Here is an 18082-nt window from a genome sequence, read left to right on the forward strand (position 1 = left end):
CTCCTCCGCACCCGCGCAGGAGGAAGAAGACGCTCCCACCTGCCCGACCCCGCAGCTCGCCTCCCCGCCGAGCACTCCGGGCAATTTTTGTTTAATTGACACCTTCTTCCAGCATCCGAAAACCGCTAATCGAGCTGCTTTAATTTTTTTTTCTTTTTACATTTTAAGATCCGGTTTTTCAAGGTTCGTTTCGAGGAAAAAAATTACTTCTTCCCGCTCTCCCTCCACTTCCCCCTGCCTTCCGCAAACTCCTGGCCAAAATCGGGACGAGTTCAGAGAAAATGATAATGTCATTTCAGATCAGCTCCAGCCGGCACATCCGCCCAGGGCAGGGCAGTTGGGGTCCTGGAGCCACGGAGATTTTAAATCTCTGCCTTAAAACTGCAACATACAGATACCTACCCGTGTTTGTTCAGGTAGGGCTCTGCCTAAATTGGGTAAGCGACGTTTAGAAAGGGAATTTTATTACGTTGGCATCCCAATCCCCAATTCTTAGAAACAGCAGGTATAGGTACTCAGATGAAAATTAAGACGACTGTTATGTGTGCAGTTTCCATGCTCGAACTCCTCGGGTTTGGTAGCTGACTGTTACTTTTGCCCCAGAATTAGCTTTTTTATAATCCCATAACTTCAGCGGGATATGTTGGCTGAAATGGGAGTTTTGTTAACGAGCACAGACCCAAACCTAAATTATCCGGGGCTGGCAGCCGGCACTGATAGAGGAAAAGAGCATCACTTTCCTAATTCCTACCTCCCCTCGCTTGATTTTTAATTTCCCAAACCGCAGGCAGACACGGTGCTGGATGTCAGGATTTTTTCCCCTGTGTAAGCAGCGAGGGACCTGGTTAATCATCTATCTCAGATACATGTGCATGAGAAAGAAAAGTGTTGATGTTTGCTTGTTGGGGCTGATGGGAATGGCCCACGAATTTAGGATTAAATTACTAGTGGTAATCATAAGGCTTTGTTTCCCCTCGCTCTCCTTTTTCTGCGGGGATTCTTAAAGTAAAGCGGGCAACATTATTTGGACAAAGTCTAGAGAGCAGCTTTGCTGTATAAAACAAGCGATTGAACCCTTCTGGGTTAACTGGGACCTCTTCAGATTTTAGCCCGAACCAGTTAAGAGCGGGGCAAATCCCAGTACTAACTCTAGACACGTTTTCACAAGTGGATCTGGGAGAAGGGAGCGGAGCAACACTTCAGAAGGGTAGGTATCTAGGCGGGTATTTTTCTTTCCCGAGATTTTGCAGGGTCCAGCGTTAAATCCCCGCTGAGCAGCGCGGGTCAGGGTGTGCGGGCGGCGGCTTTGGGGTTCGCTCGGTCGCGGGGGTCGTGAGTGCTCCCGGACGGGTGTTGCTGTACGGGACAGGGGGATTTAGGGGGCGATTTGAACGCCCCACTATTAAGGCGGCCCGTGAGCCCTGCTGTGCCCGTGTCACTGCCCGGAGGGTCCTCCCGAGCGGTGCCCGGCCCCGCCGGCCCTGCCATACACCCCCAAACGCAGCAGCGCTCCTTGGGGGGGATTGATGCGGACGGAAGGGGGAGCGACGGCTTCTGATGGGGGGAACCCCGGTGGGCACCGCACCAGCGCATGTTGGAGTGATGCCCAGCTCCCGTCCCGGCGAGGTTCGGAGGATGCTGGACCCGGGCAGTGGGGATTATCTTCTTTTTAGAGGGGGGAACGGCCCCCCCGGTGCCCTCGGCTGCTTGGGGTTAGCCCGGGACAGCTGCGCGGCCCGGGGGGACTGGAGGGGAGCGGCTGCTGCTGCTGCTGTGCCCGAGTCCTGCCTTCCTGTGCAGGCAAAGAAGCACAAGCCCTCCGTGGCACCCTCTGCAGTTGGCTCAGGGTCTCGCTGCGCTCCGGGATTGGGAAGGGGGGGGTGAGAAAGGATGACTTCCAAACCAAATGGCTTCATTTCACCTTCTCCTACAAGAGTGCCTTCGGCAGGGAGGCAAGCAGAGAGCAGGAACATTCTGTTTCTCGTTATTTCTTTCAGCCTTAGCCCCGTTATACCATGAATGTATCGGTCCAAACTTGTTTTCAGAATAATTTGTCGCTTTCTCAGCGTTTCCAAACTCTGCAGTCTCATCCTAGCCCCCATCTCCAATACATGCTCTTGTTATTATTCCCCTTGCCATCATGGTGAAAATTGTTTCTAGCAGATACACCTCATCCAGGAGCACAACATCCCCCATTTGAACCTTGCTAGGACCAGCCTTCCTCTTGTGCTTGGCTGAGTTCTGCTTCCCACTTGAACCATGGCATCTTGAACTCACTATGTGAGCCCTTTTAGGAGCTTGTAGCTAATAAACAGCACCAAAACCTTTCTGAGTGATCAGAAGTTGCCTTTGGAGACTGAAGTAGCCAGTAGAAGCTGAAGAACTGTAATTGCTGCACCTGTATATTGCAACACCATTTTGTGTCATTCAAAGACTTTTCAAACACTTCAGAACTTGGACCACATCTTACTAGAGAAAAAATTCTCTCCTGCTCATCTGCTTCTCCTGTGATTTCAGATGTCCGGGTGTACAGATGTCTGGGTGGAAAAGGTACAAGGGTTTTTAGTTCCCTTGGACAAGAGAGAGATAGAAAAGGGAGATGTCAGGGAGACAGGGAAGGTGTCCTGGAGCCCAATGTCACAAAGTCACGAGAAGCCAGGAGATCTTCCAGAAAAGGTCAGCATCCTTTTCTGGCCATAGTCTGTTGCCTGTTTTTCCAAGGAGCTCTGTGGGAGGCTTTCTTGATGATCAGATCTTCAGCAGGCAGGAAGGAAGTTCTGGCCTCAGTTGTGCTTGAGGAAACTCAGGACCACAGAAGCATCTTTTCAGAAAGACGGTGTTGCTGCAGGTTCAATGTCCGTGGCAGCAGAAAGGCTGCTCCCTGCAGGCCTGGGTACATCCCTGGGCCCTTGCAGGATCAGGGGGCTGTTGGTGCTGCTCAGGAGTCCACAGGCATGATCCAACACCCACTGGGGACCTGTACCCTTTCATTCACACTGATTTGTAATTCCTTTTCATTGCACAAAGTCCTGGATTCAAAAAAACTGCTTATATAGAGAAAATTTTTGGAATTCCCTTTCCAGCATTTGCTGCATAAGGATTTAAATATAATCATAAAGCCTATACTGGATATTCTTTTTGCTCTTTCCACCTTTAGTGCCCATTAGGGATTTGGTTTTGTTTCAGGTTTGACAGCCCCTGTATATATGTATTTGTGGTTGTTCCGTACTGTTTCCTGATTTAATATCAGCGCAGTTACAGGAGAAGGATGCACCGTTAGCATTTTTTGCTCAAAGTATTTTTCAAGCTCCTTTTTGATGTACTGGTCAGGTTTGCAGCTTCTGTGCTCTTGTTGATCAGAAGAGGAAGGATCAGGTTTGTTGTGCCCTTTGGGAATGAAGCTCTCTATTCACCTAAGGAATTCAGCTATCTTCCTTCACTAGCCCCTCCATATAGATCCAGGTGCAGGAGAAAGGTGAGGAAGTATTTAGTAGAAGCCTGTTATGCAGTTTAATTAAAGTCCTTTTGTGCATTTCTGAGAAGTAAATATGAGCCAAACTGGAAATGGGGTGGCTTCTGCAAGCTTCCACCTTCATTCCCAAATATTTTTAAGTCCTAAATATGTGAAGGGAAAAGAAGAGAGAAAAAGAAAGGGAACAATTCAGGGGAAATGCTTCTGTTTGCTTTCCCTGTTAGTCTGAGGAACATGTATTCAGCTGTTACCCAGACAGGAGAAAATAAAAGGCTCCTGATTTTTGTTTCTTCTACATATAAAGAGATCCACAGCCTTGAATAGCCCCAGACCAGATGATTTAAAATCAGACTCAGAGTGTAAATTCTGCTCCGTTTGTCCAAACAAGATATTTGGATCACAGTGCAACTTGTCCTTTTATCTTTAGGAAATAAAACTGGGTTTTAGCCTGTGTGTCTGTGGTTGCTGTGGGTCACAAACACCTCCCAGCTTAGATCTCCCTAGACCTCCAGTCCCTAGAAAAGCTGGAGATGTTTCCCATCACTGGCCACCACCTGAATCCTTAGGAGGGTCCGAGGGAAATGGATCTGACACGGCTGGGCCAGGACATGGGGAGGGCTCGTGGCGCTGCCTGCTGCCCCTGGGACAAGCTGCAGTTCCTCTGTAACTATTGCTTTACTTCCAGAGCTCCTCTGCAGAATGGTTAAATGAGTTTGTGCAGGAGAGCTGACAGCACAGCGGTGCTGCAAATTCTCACCGTTTCTCAGGCTGGATGCTCTGCAGCCAAATCAGCCATGGACCATCCTGGGATCCCATAAACAGTGACTCTGTTCCCTTGGCTGGGAGAGGGCCACAGGAGAGTGCAGCAAGGAGAGGGGCAGTGCGAGGTGAGCACAGGCTGCTGCAAAAGAGAAGCTGGTCTGGGAAGGTTTTCATTTCTGTGTCTATTTTAACAGCAATCCTATGGGGCATTGCAGGTTTGCTGTACCAAGGGAGATAATTTCTTCCTGTTTTCCTCTACCAGGATCAATTCCTCATATGTTAGTGGAGACAAAAGCACACCAAAATTTCCAGCCCATACCCTGTAAGGTAGAAAAGAGCTCCTGCAGCAATCAGTAAATGCCCATGCTCCAGCAGGTTTAGTTATCCCTCTTTGCCTAACAGTAACATGGACATCCATTAGGTTTTAAAAATACACATATTAATACCCAACATGGCTGAAAATTTAGGAAAAAATATTCCCTAATATCTGTGAACTAATCTCCACCTACAGAATTAATCACCACTTTATACATTTTCTGAGCATTGTGAAAAAACAGATTAGAGTCTCCTGGACAACATCTCTAAGATTCTCCAGGCTTTCAGTGTGAGTGCCCTGTTTATCTTCAGCATTAACTCTGTATCTGCAGGGGCTTTAATAAGTGTGTTTTCATCCTTCACACATCCAGATAAAGAGCTTCACCCCTTAAAGCTGTGATTACACCTCAGCAACCTCTCTCTTGGCAATGTATGTGTAGTTTCTGTTTTGTGTTGTTTTCCTGGCTTGAATTAACACGTTTCAAGCCTCTAATGTACTTCTTTAATAACTGACTTCTAAAAAAAAGGGAAAGATGGAGAATTTCATCCAAGAATTCCCAGCTGGAGACATCTGTTCAGCAAGTCACCTGATGAACAGCTCTAACCAGCCAAGTGTGAGTTATTTTTATTGGTTCAGTGTTTTAAAAATAGAATTTTTTTTTTTAAATTGATACCTTACTAGTGGATTCCTTCACTGGTCTACATGGATTTGGATTTATTTCTCCTGAAGGATTAGTACAATCCAAACTGAGTGATCCATTCCAAAACCGAGCTGACCAGCTGAAACCAGTAGGAACCAGTTAAATGCTTGAAATGAGGGTTTCCACTAGGGTAATCAAGTTTCCCAAGAGGTGATGGATTTGATGTATAGCCTGTCATGATGAGTTGCAGGCACTCAGCACCTCTGAAAATCAGGCCATAGCAGCTTTCAGCAAATCTAAAGAGACGGGGTGTGCACGTGTGAGCCAGAGCGAGCTGCAGAGAGGACACACGTCTTCATTGATCTCGAAAGGCAGGTTGAACTGTTCTGGTTTGAATCACATGATTTGTCATGTTATTTAGCAGTTGTTAAGCTTAGGTGAGCTTGTAGGATCCTGTCAGTGCACACTCAGCCCTAATCCTCTCTCAGTTTATTTGTCAGTGCTGCTACCTGGCTCCTCTGTGAGAGGGTTGGTCCCACGGCTCCTCTTGCAGGACTCCCTGAGGTGCTGTGCATCCTCCTGGTCACTCCTCCCCACCACCCAGCATCCCAAAGCTGCTTTCCAGAGGGCAGGGCTGATATAATGTTTGATTTTGCACTTCTCTGTGTTTTTTTCTGGGAAGACTTTTGAGGCCCATGGACTTTGCCTTGATTCAAAGACTTGCTTGGAGCAGGACCCCAGGCTGACATGGGGAGGGTGACCCAGGAGATGATGGAAAAGGAGGGGTAGAAGGGCAAGGTGGATGAAGACAGGAATGTGGGAGTGCACCTTGTGCAGGGTGTTGTAGACCCTCCTGCTGTCCATCCATGCAGAAAGCTCTCATCCAGCCTGTGAGCAGCTCACCTGACTTCACTGGCCATTCACTGGCCTAAGCCACTCACCCTCCTTGAACTGGGACAAACTGGAGCTCTGAACTCTTCTCCACGCCCCAACACAGGGCATTCAGTGGGTGGAGAGCACCAAGAGCCAGTGACTGCCTGCACTATCCAGGCAGTGGGTACCTGAAGGAAAACTCTGTGGGGATCCTCTCTCCTGTGAACCATGGGAAGGGCTGAAGGCTCCCCAAGGAGACTTTAGGTGGGGGAGTAGCAATGCAGCCCCCCAGTCCTTTCTACACTTCACCCTGATGAATTATTTGCTGTTGAGGGCAAGAGTGGGATATCATAGGCAGAGAACACACTAATATCTTCCCTTTTTTCTTTCCTTTGGAATAGCTCAAATTAATAATTTTATATCTTTCAAAAGAAAGAGAGGTTTTTCTCACTTGGGAAAAAAGAAGAAATGTTTCCTGAAAGCTGTATTTTAATTGAGCCAGGCTCAGGAGTGGGGAGGCTGAGGGAAGAATTGCTGTCATGGAATTAACTTTATGAAAGAAAAGCAAATCTCCACCCTGTTTAAACATGGGGAAAACATCACAGAGGCATCCTGCTGCACCAAATGGTAAACATGTCCATGTATTATATCACTTATGGCTTCCTTAAGAGTTTTATGATGCTGTTCTCAATTACTGTGTTTGCATTTGTAATTAGAGTGCAGAACACATTGTGAAGGCAAATTATAGAACTAACTTGTCCTTTCAAAATAACCCATTTGCTCAGTGTGTTCCCAGAAGCGTCTCTTTATTCAAGGGACTCCAGTGAAGGAGTAACCTCCTCTGCTGAGGGTGTTGGAATACACACTTGCTGCAGGGAAGGGAGAGGAGAAACATACTTTTGCCCCAGGGTTTTGCTGTGCTTGGGCCTGACCTTCAAACCACTGAAACTCCTGTTGGTGTCTTTAAGCACAGCCCTCAACAAGTTTGAGCAATTAATGGAACCGGGGGAGGTGTGGGAGAAGAATCAGGTTTTTTGCTCTGCCACTGATTTCCTCTCTGGCCTTGGTCATGCCATTTGACCTCTTTAACTGGCTAAAAGTATCTTATGAAAGAGGCTAAAAATCTCCTATGGAAGAGCTGGGATATTACTGCTCAATCACCAAACATCTAAATAAAGGTGAGTATGCAGGGCTGCTGCTGTCCCACAGTACTTCACTCCTTTGCGGGAAGGTGACTCTGACAGCAGCTCTCTGCTTTGTGTGCATCAGCCTTTGCCCTGGACTGCCCTGACACATGGGCTCGCTCTCTGTTTAGGAATAAGGATGACTGACACCTTGCTCCATGCCAGGTTGTCCTAAGTGCTCCCAAGGCTCCTCCACGCAGAGCCCAGGGCACGGTGCCGCTGCTCGGCTGCGCTCGGTGCCTCACGGGGTCTCACAGAGCAGCTCCTGACCAGCTGCCCTCGTGTTTCCCTCTGGCTACTGAGCATCAGGAGCAGAGATCTGATCTTCCTCTAAGGCAGGTCGATTCTGTGTAGAGCAGACTGGAGTCTGGGCCAGCTGTGCAATTTGCCTTTGAATTCAGTGGGGAAAAAACTGTATCCAGGTCTGAACTTGGACGAAATAATGCTCTGCCAAAAGTGGAAAGGAAGCAGAGTCTCACAGTTACTACTGTGCTGTGTTTGCAAAGAATCCTTGCATTTGTTGTTTGTTTGTTTTGCAAAGACTACACTGGGCGGGAGGACTTGACCTTCAATGGATTTATCTGCAAGCAAAATTTTCTTCTTCTGTACCTGAGCTGGGAGGGCACAGGAAACTGTCCTGCAATGTGCAGCCCTCCCATAAGTATATCCTCCCCATTCCTGGCTGTGAGGAGTTACTTGGCTTTGCTCTCCAGTCAAGGTTTTGGAAAAGTCTAAGCTCAGTGCTTGGCACCTACCTAGCACACTGCCCACCAGTGTCCTCTGCTTGTGCACCAGGGCTTCATGAAATCAGGCCAAAATTGTATTTAGAGGACAAAAACCCCCAAAGAAACCCCAAAACACTGCACAATAAGATTACTACAATCCTTTTCCCCTTTCCTTTTCTTCACTTTTCCGACTATGAAGAAAATTGTCCAACTTTTACTCCCCCACAGGTAACTCCCCATTTAATTTCCAATGCAGCTGAGTTAGAAGTTCACCACAACACCAGCTCTGCCCTTGCCAATGCTCGGTTATTCATTCAATTCTTGGTATCTCTTGCATGGGTCAGGAAGGTTGATTCCTCGGCCCCAACTTTCTGTCAGGTGCTTGTTCCTTCTGAGCAAAGGTTAGGTCACCTTCTGATGATTCATTGAAAAAACTGGTTTTATTACTTTCCCTGGGCATGGGAGAGTTTCTTCAAAGAAAGAAGCTGCAGCCTATGGGATGACCATCCCAAAAGGAATGACTGCCAAAGGGGTTTGGTTAGGGGTTCTGCTTAGTATCTACCATCAAATTTGTTGTTTAATGTCATTAAATCCAAGAGACTTCCTAGAGGAACGAGTTTGAACTTTATGAATTGTGTGATTATTTGTGAAGTGGTTTAGGAAGGGCATTTTCTGCTGTTGATATGAGAGAAGAAATTCCAGTGTGGAATTTTGCAGCGCTGGATGCACTCCAGTTTCCATAACCGTGTGTTTAAAATATGGCCCAGGTTCACTGAGCAATGTCAAAACACATTTGCAAGGCTGACCAGGGAATGGGATACAGCTGCGAAACGGGCAAGCTCAATTTCTTTTGAGGAACAAAAGAGAGAAGGGCGTTTGTCAGCTGAAGGATCCCATTTGTGAAACACCTACTGTTGTTGGGTAGCTGGGATTTAAAACATGTCTGTCATCACCCTGTCTTTGTGGCCAGTAATGCTGCTTGCTTTGCTCCACCGCCACTGCTCTGGCAGCTGAACAGGACGGGCGGCTTTCCCTGCTGATCCCAACCAGGGTAGCTCTGGCTCCAGTACCTCACTCCCAGGGAACCATGCTGGCTGCCAGCATCCAAGTACCACCAAGGGCAAATCCAGAGACAGCCACCAAAAAATTTGAAGGTGTGAGTTGCAGATGTCAGCTTTCTGTGGTTTTCTTTTTTGACAAAGCCTATTTCAGCAGTTGAAGTAGGGAAACACCCTCCATCTAACACATGGAAGACTTTTTTTTAATAAACGCCCTTCAAAACCAGAGAACTTTACCTGCCTCATGAAATTGCATCAATATTTCAAGAAATAGCACAGTGGAAAATTCATATTCATGTTAGATGTCACAATGGGAATTGGCAGCACCTACAGGGGAGTACCATGTTTTCTGACAGTGCTTACAACAGGGGCAGAAGATAAGCATGTAAAAAATAAATTAAAATCTCTTTACTTGGTGAAATCCTTGTAGTTAGTGCTATTTTGAACCTGTCAGCTGCTTAAGTAACAGCTTGTCAGTGCTCGTGGCCTGGCCGAACACAAGACCTGGTAGTATGGCTGCAGATTGTCAGGAGCTGAGTGATCTCCTGGGTTGTGATTTATGACTCCACAAACAATGACAAGCAAGGAGAAAAGGCCCTGGCAATTTCAGAAGCAGTTGTGGAAACAATTAGATCACTTTTTTATTAGGTCATTTATACAACTCTTCCTTTTAAAAATTAGATCCTTAATGAGTGCATTTTTCACGCATTCGGGTGCTTTGTCCTGTTTTTTAGTTGAGGGAAAATCCTGGGCTTTCCTTTGGAAACACTCCTGTGCCATGTCTTTAACTTCCCAGCGGTGCACAGGACATCCCTGAGCTCACCCACAAGTCCTGGTCCATCTGCAGCCAAAGCCCTCTGTGAAGATGAATTCCTGCAGGAATTGCACTGCTTTATGTAGCATTCTCTCATTCCTGGTTGCTCACATCCTTCTGCTGACCTGTCCTTTGTCTCCCTACAGCTGGTGGGAAGCTTCTGGCAAATCACGCTGGATCAGGCAAATAATACTGATAAAGAAAACTTGGACCAGAATTTTTAGAAGTGCTGCAGTTTGCATGTCTTTTACCCTTTTTAGTATTCTTTTACCTTTCTCCTTTCCAACAGCAGAGTTGTCAATATATTTCCACTTCCAATTCCTTCAGTGGTGGTTTGCCCAGGGAGCTAAAAAGAACCAGGTCTCATCTTTTTCTAAGGATCCAGTGGCGTTTCTCTAGAACTGCCCAGAGTCCTGCTGTCCAACCCCTTGAGCCTGGAGCATGAGTTTATTACTGGGCTGGTGAGATAACATCTCATTTGATAACATATCTGAAAAGACATGCTAAATCAAAGTCTCTCCCACACCTTGTTTCCTTTCTTAGATGTTGTCAGTCAGTGTCTCGTGTAGTTCTACCTGATAATAGAGTCACAACATCCTTGTTTCTGATTCTTTTACAGAGAAACTGGCTCCAGAAGTGGCCAAAGCCACTCAGCATCCCAGGAATTCCCCAGAAGCCAAGGGATCCCAGCACAGATTCAGGTTCCTGGGATGGATCTGAGTTATTTTACACCATGGCTAAGGCCATTATAATGGGAATTTCTGCTATGAAAAATAGTGAAATGTGAACCTGGGAAATGAGCTCTTGCTGTAGAGAATCACATTTCTCTCATTCCCCTTCTTTTAAAAAGTAGGGAGATCTTGGAATTTCTCCAGCACTGTGTATTGAGGGATGAGGCAGAGACTTGTGCTCTGCCATATTCTGTAGCCCAATGAGGACAAAACTTACTCTCAGCTTTGAGTTTTATCATTCCTTTTCAAAACCCTCTTCTGTTGTGCTATGCACCTGCAGAAATCCCTTTTATTGCCATTAAAAAGGCAACTGAGGTGCCCATTATTTTATTTTTCTTTTAGTATTTGTACAGAACTCAGCAAATAAAAATGGGTCCCAGATAAAAGGTGTGTCCTTTCTAGTAAAGCACAAAAAAATCTTAATCTTTGGTCCAGAAGCAGTAGATTGCCACAAACAGTCGGCAGCTAAAATCATTAATCTTTGCTGCTTGCCCAACTGGTACTAGTAGTAAAGAAGATAATACACTAGCAGAATCAGTGACCCACTACAAATTGGTCCTGAAAGGTCCACCAGCCTAAATAGACTTTTGCTGATCCAACACTTGTTAGGAATCCCAACAAAGAGACTATTGGCTCATCTGATGAGCCGCTCACTATTGGGCCTTTTGCAATGGCTGGTGATGGATGACCATACCCTCTTTGAGGGGGAAGATGCAGCTCCTGGTATGGGGCCTTTTCTCATCTTAAATTTGTACTCAATAAATCACAGGTGCAGAAGAGACAGCATCAGTTTCATTACACCTACATGCTCCAGTATCAATCATGCCAACACAACGGGCTGCATACAGTTCATTTCGGGAGGCTCTTTCTGTTCCAATACCATTTCCATTCCGTTGTGCTTTAGCATTCCTAAAGTGTTGAACATCCGCAGTGAAACACCGGGAGAAGGATGGGATGTGCTGTAATTGCACTCTTTCGACACGAGACAGGGCTTAGCTCACAGAATTCGGTGTATGATACCCTGCTATTGCTTAAAGTGAAGTGCTAAATAGGTTGGTAATAGTGTGGTCATCACACACCTCTTTCGTTCTTAAACTTGTTTTTTCATTTGCTCTTTAGCATAGACTTTCATTCAGAGCTGCAGCAATTGCCCTGGAGTGGTCCCCTTTCTGTGATTACAATATCATTTTCCTGTCTGGTTTATGATACTCTTTTAGATGATGTTATAATCCCGTACTTACCCTTACCCAAACCTAACTGTAATAAAGAAACCGTTTCAGAGAGCTTCTTCAGTGTTTTCTCATTTAAAAGAGTTTCTGCCGTGTCTTCTCTGGCTGGTAAATACCATGGGACCTTTTCAAGGTATATCCATTGGGATTCACAATTTATTAATCTATTGCAGAGCTCCCACGTTGTTATGTTAATTCCAATGTCAGCAGTTAAAATACACTTAAAATGAAGGAGGCTTTAGAGCTCTCAGACTTGATATTTAATGTACATAACCAGATACTTTCATGGCATGAAATGTATGTCTAACACTCATCATAAAAACTATGAGCTATGTTTTTCAAGTATGATAAAAGGTAACAGATTATTCCCCACGTGTGTCCAAAATCCATTTAGCCATCTTTATACAGGGAGAGTAATTTCTTAGTGACCAATTACACTCTGATTTGCATAGGAACAACTATGTTTCATGCAATTAAGTTATCACAAAGTCCTGTCATTCAGCAGCACTCTGTTAATCTTTAACTCAACGAAAAGCCATGTCAGCAGAGCACCAACACAGAAAAGATGGGTGTTCAAAGGAACTGCAATAGGAGCGCATTCAGGACTGTCAGACAGAACAAGCTTTTCAAAAGGACACTTCCATTCAGTTTAAACCTACAAGGGTGTTGGGCTGACACCTCCATTTATTTGCTGTAGGGCTGCAAGGAGAGAAAAAGAGAGACTTTCAGTCTTATTAAAGCAGTATTTGGAATACGAAAAAAAAAAGGGAATCTTTTTCTTCTTTTTCTCTGCTCCTTTTACTCCACCTCAGCAGCAGATCATAAAGCAGGGACAGTATTTATGCGAGACAAGAAATTATTGGTTCTAATGTGCATCTAAAAGACCTGATTTTTTGTGAACCAGCCACCAAAATCTAGTAATTTCTTTATTTTTTTATGATTGTAGGGAGACATAAAGGGAACACATTTTTAAAATGTAGTTAGGAGTACAGAAGTCCCAGGAAATAGCATCTTTCTGCCACATCTTTTGTGGCTGTCAGGTCTAAGAGCTAAGGCCACCAATATGATTCGGAGATTTTTCTGGTCAGTACCTACAGCGTGTCCAGTTCTACAAGATAGAAATGATGATTGAACTTTGAGAGGACATTTGAGGACACAAGATGATTATGTTGTTGACAGATCCTTAGCTGGTACCAACTGGCACAGGGCCACCATAACCAGCAGAGAGAGCCCAGCTGCATCTGTAACCTCAGCTACTCTCCAACACTGGGCACTCAGTGATATCTGAATATGTGAATATTTGCAGGTAAAAGTTTGCAGGTTTCTACATGATTCCCAAAAATCCCATCATCACAGTCCAAGCAGGCTCTTCCTGCTAATATTTTAATCATTTTCACTGGAAGCTGGAACTTTTCTCCTTGTCTTTCTTGTTTTGTCTCAGGGATCTTTCCTTCTGTGAATGTATCTATTGTCTAATATTCACTTCACCTGGTTCAATTTGAAGAAAATATTTCTCTTTTAGGATTGCATCTAAATTTTTATATTTTTCATTTTTCATCTCAATTAAAAATAAACCATGCTGTGAGTTCCCTCTTCAGTTTTTTATCATGCCACCAACTCTGTGCATTTTGTCACCTATATACTAATAAAACAGTCTTTCTAATGTATATGAACACATATATCCCTGTAACTGGCTTTTAGGGCTACTGTCCAAAGAAACTTTCTTGTCTCATTTGCACTGTGCTGCAAAACACAATTTTTACTCCAAAGAAACTGCAAAGAACTCTGTGTTATCTTTGTTCTGGCCTTAATCTATAATGAATGTCAGTAACAGTTGTAAGGTGAGATACAGATTAAAAATATTAAAATATAATTTGGATGTTTTCAAGGGTTGCATGCTGGGTAACATTTCTGGCAGTGCCAGAAGGCCAGATTTGTTAGTGCAATTATAGAAGTGACTTCTCATTTTCAAGGTGTCTAAACTTCCCAAAGGTACAAATATGTGTTTTATGTGAGGTTCAGAAGCACCTTCATCATCACCAATGTAAAATAAAATTGAGGTGCTTTTGCTAATCCCATCAGAAACTTGTTGACACTGTTATTCTATCTAAATAATTCCCAAAAATGGGACTTTGCCATTTAGATGTCTTTGGGAAGCTTTAGCCAGAGGTGAGGTCCAGGTGACGGATTTTGTATGGAAAAGCAAAAACACTGTTCAAATAGAACAGATCTCTACTCCTGGCAGAGTCAGTGGCACAACTGCGACCGATAACCAGTGACACTGGTCCCAGTTTACTGGGATTCATGGAAAATGGCAACCCCCTGCTCTTGTCCTTTCAGCCCTGCATCTGCGGCTGAACCCCAGTAACCTCCCCGAGAGCAGGAAGCTTCTCCCAGGGACATCAGTGTGCACACAGCCTGGCAGGATATCAGCTGCTCGGGCAGGTGAGGGCTTTAATGCAGCCCCTATCGCTTCTGGTGGAGAGTTCAGGGCCCCAAGAGACATCGTGCACAGCACGAGGCTGCACCTCAGCCCTTCCAGACAGAGATTTTCCCCTTGCCCAGGCTTCGGTGCCCGAATGCAGGGCTGCACTCGTGTGCACACACGTCTGAGCACACGTGGGCCCTGCACAGCTCCTGCCTCGTGTTTGTCCTCACGTCTGTCACCCTGGAATAACCCCCAGAGCTCCTTAACCCAGCAATGGATGATGCAATGCCCGGCCTCTTACTCCGGTGCCAAAGGAAATGCTCTCAGTGAACTCGCAGGCATCGCTGCCAGGGGGTGAGGGAGAGGAGGAGGAAGCACTGGGACCTTTGTGTTGTGAATGACACATCACGTCCTGCTGGATGTCACAGAGGTGGGACTGAACGCTGTGTTAAAGAATAGGTACAGCAAAGTGATGGCTGGGGGAGGCCAATTTAAAGCTGGTAACCTTTACAAACACTGCTCCTGAGTGTAAGAAAGTTTATCTTGATTGGGAGTGGGTTTGGGAGGTGCTTTGCTTCTGTTGGTCAGCAGGCAAAAAGCTGGATCAAAGGGCTGACCGCTGAAATAAAATCTGAATTCATCCCTCGCAGAAACTGATGGGGCCCTGATTGTTCTCTGGGCAGTCAGGAGTCACGAAAATGTTCTGGAAAATGTTCTCATAACCTGATAAAAGAGCTGATTAAATAAAATTATCATATTGTCAGTTTAAGATTTTACTTAGAAATCTTTTGGCCTAGTTCAGTTTAAAAAAAGTCACCAGGTTTAGTTCTTTTGCAGAAAAAAGATCCCATCATTTATTAGATGAATGAAGATATCAATTTCTGTTTAAACATTAACAGGGTGATGCCAAATATTAGTCAGTTCCTAATAATTTTGAGGGATTAAAAAGATAATAAAAGTAATAGTCCATTACATTACCTACTTCAGCAAGATTGTAATGAATGTAATAAATTCCAGATCAGGGTTATAACAACTTCCATCTATTTAAAATGAATTTGTAGGGTTACTTTCATTAACTATGTGTATGGAGAAAATGATCTGACATATTACTTTAAAAGAGCTGTAAAACCGATTAGAAGGAAATATGCTTCCCAGACAGTGATCTGGGCCGCTGGGGAAATTTTATCCCTGGGAAGATGGGGGGGAAAAGGACTAGAAGAGGAAAGGACCTTAGAAGATGCTATTGCATCGTTTTTTTCACATGCCCCAAAGTCGCTTTGCTCCTCAGGAGAGATTCAGGCAGTAACAGCAGGCAGAGAGCAGGAAAGGGATGAAAGCCACTTTCTCTCAAGACTTTTCTATTCCCTCCGCCTCCTTCCTCAGGAAAGGATGGATCCGTTAATGAATAAAGGGTTCCTGCCCTGGGGATTTGTGCATGGAAATGAAACCGTGCCTGGTTCTGGTCCGGCCCTTCAGCAGCCCAGGGGAAGGCTCAGGCATTAAAGGGGACGGTGGCCTCATTGCTTGGAGGAGACAAGGGACCTAGCACTTGACTGCACTACAGAAATTACTGCTGCACCTAGAATGCAGCCTTCATTTATCAATTTCATAGCAAGGGGGAAAGGGAAAGGGAGGGGGGAACCCAACATCTGACTGCCTTTTTCAGCTCACGCTCCATCTAGCCACCGAGAGCCCTCCAAATCCAGTCATGTGTGTTATAAAGAGTCCCGGATAAAGTAACTTAATACTAATGATTTATACTTAATTGGACCTCTAAGTGATTAAAGTGGCAGTAATGAATGAGTAACATCCTTCTAATTCCCTTTTTCCATTTGGCTTGGCCTGAAGGCTCTTTCTTTGTGCAGGATTTGACTTGGGGCTAAGCAATGCCAGTGGTTTTTAAGCTTTTACTAGCATGTGTGGAATGAGCCTCTTGGATCATGTTTACAATAAATGACTCTGTAAGCATGCTACCAGGGCATTGGTGGGGTTTTTTTCCTTCCTTCCTTTCTTTCTTTCTTTCTTTTTCTTTCTTTTTTTTTTCTTTTTTTCTTTCTTTTTTTTTCTTTCTTTCTTTCTTTCTTTCTTTTTTCTTTCTTCCTTTCCTTTCTTTCTTCCTTTCTTTCTTCCTTTCCTTTCTTTCTTCCTTTCTTTCTTCCTTTCCTTTCTTTCTTCCTTTCTTTTTTCTTTCTTCCTTTCCTTTCTTTCTTCCTTTCTTTTTTCTTTCTTCCTTTCCTTTCTTTCTTCCTTTCTTTTTTCTTTCTTCCTTTCCTTTCTTTTCTTTCTCTCTTTCTATCTTTCTCTCTTTCTCTCTCTCTCTCTTTCTTTCTTTCTTTTATTGGATTAGCCAATTGTGAGGTTAATGAATATGCATTTGGCAACCCATGTTTGTGAGGCCAAGTCCCACGTGGGCATCAAAGGGTTTGAAATGTGTGAGAGTAAATATCAGCTTTGTCAAAATATTGATTCACTTTAAGAATAACACAGCACCCTCCCCTTTGCACTTACATTCATAAGGACAGACCTGCTTTACATATTTTTTACTTATTTTATAGGACTTAATATTGACAATTAATTGACTGAATAAACTGAGATCTTCTAACTTTGTACTTCACTTATCTCTTCCCACTTTTTCGGTCTAAAAGTTATTGTTACCCTCTTCCTTAAAAATAGAAATCCATTAAAAATGTAGCTGTTAATGCTTGAAATATGCAACTTTTTAAACAGAGAGAGAGATATCTAAAACCTCATGTTTCACTCTGTGTTGGTAAAGGTAATATTAGGCAGCATAAAGGGTGCTTTAAGTCAGATGGAGACATGTGGAGCTCTTTTCACACTGGGGCAGATCCAGTGCAATCCTTGGAGCTGGGGCAGCTCTGAGATGGGGGACCAGGAGAGGAGCAATGAGGTGTTTATAACACTGTGCTAAATTGCCAGGTACTTAAAATCAATTTGGGTATGTTTACCCACATGCCCCAATTATACCTTTCACTGGAACATAAATAGGAGTATACCACATACATCATACAGTATCTGTGTGATGCTGTGGTTGGGTTGTGACAGCAAAACTGCCATAATGCAATTAAAAAAACTAATAACAATGCTTGAGCTTCTTCTGCACCAAAAAATATTAATTTGGACAATCCCCCAGCTCTCTCTTGCTGTAGGTTTTCTTATATGGCTGTGGTAGACTTTGAACCACCTGGAGATCATGTATTCAAACAAATTATTTGGGTTATTTATCTTTTTTTTTTAATCCCTGGTTCAGGAATACTTGGTGGTGAGAAAGCTGTATGGAATAGGTTTGATTTTATCAGAGATGAGGATTATTCAGCAAGAAGGAACACTCCCTCACCTGATTCCGAGGACAGATTGCTGGCTGCCGTCATGGGTAATAAAACTGCACTGCGGGTGTTGATAGAAACTGGCTAATTAATAGCCCATTACTATGCTGTGGCTGACTAACATCAGAACCTTCTGAGACCAGTTACACTGGCAAAAATCTGGAGGAACCCTCAGAAGGCTGGTGAAACTTGGATTTGGCCTGAATTTTAGGAGTGTGATTTTTTTTCAGGTGTTGTCCACGCTCATGTTCAAATTGTGTGGATACTCTCTGTGAGATCAGTGCTCACACAGGGTTATATGCCTCAGATAAAGGGAAAAATGGAGGGAATTTCAGTAAATCAGCTGTGGTGCCCCTACACACCTACAAGCACTTGATGAAGTTTATTCCCTGCTTACCACAGCCCTTTGTGAGGTTTGTCTGGACGTCTGGAGAAAGGGCTCTGCACCCCGACACTGAGCATCCCTCTCCTCTCCTCTCCTCTCCTCTCCTCTCCTCTTCTCTCCT

The 18082-nt window shown here is 44.4% G+C and overlaps 1 protein-coding gene across 1 annotated transcript in view; it reads right to left on the reverse strand.

Annotated features, from left to right (window-relative positions):
* The window catches only part of MAFB (MAF bZIP transcription factor B), a 6601-nt gene extending 6504 nt beyond the window's left edge, over positions 1-97 (reverse strand). The window contains exon 1 of the mRNA XM_008633597.2: positions 52-97. The gene's annotated coding sequence lies outside the window, so the exon portion shown is untranslated. The remainder of the gene's footprint in view (positions 1-51) is intronic.
* Between the last annotated feature and the right edge of the window lie 17985 nt (positions 98-18082).

Source organism: Corvus brachyrhynchos, unplaced genomic scaffold (genome assembly GCF_000691975.1).
Source record: "Corvus brachyrhynchos isolate BGI_N302 unplaced genomic scaffold, ASM69197v1 scaffold10, whole genome shotgun sequence".
Taxonomy (NCBI): Eukaryota; Metazoa; Chordata; class Aves; order Passeriformes; family Corvidae; genus Corvus; species Corvus brachyrhynchos.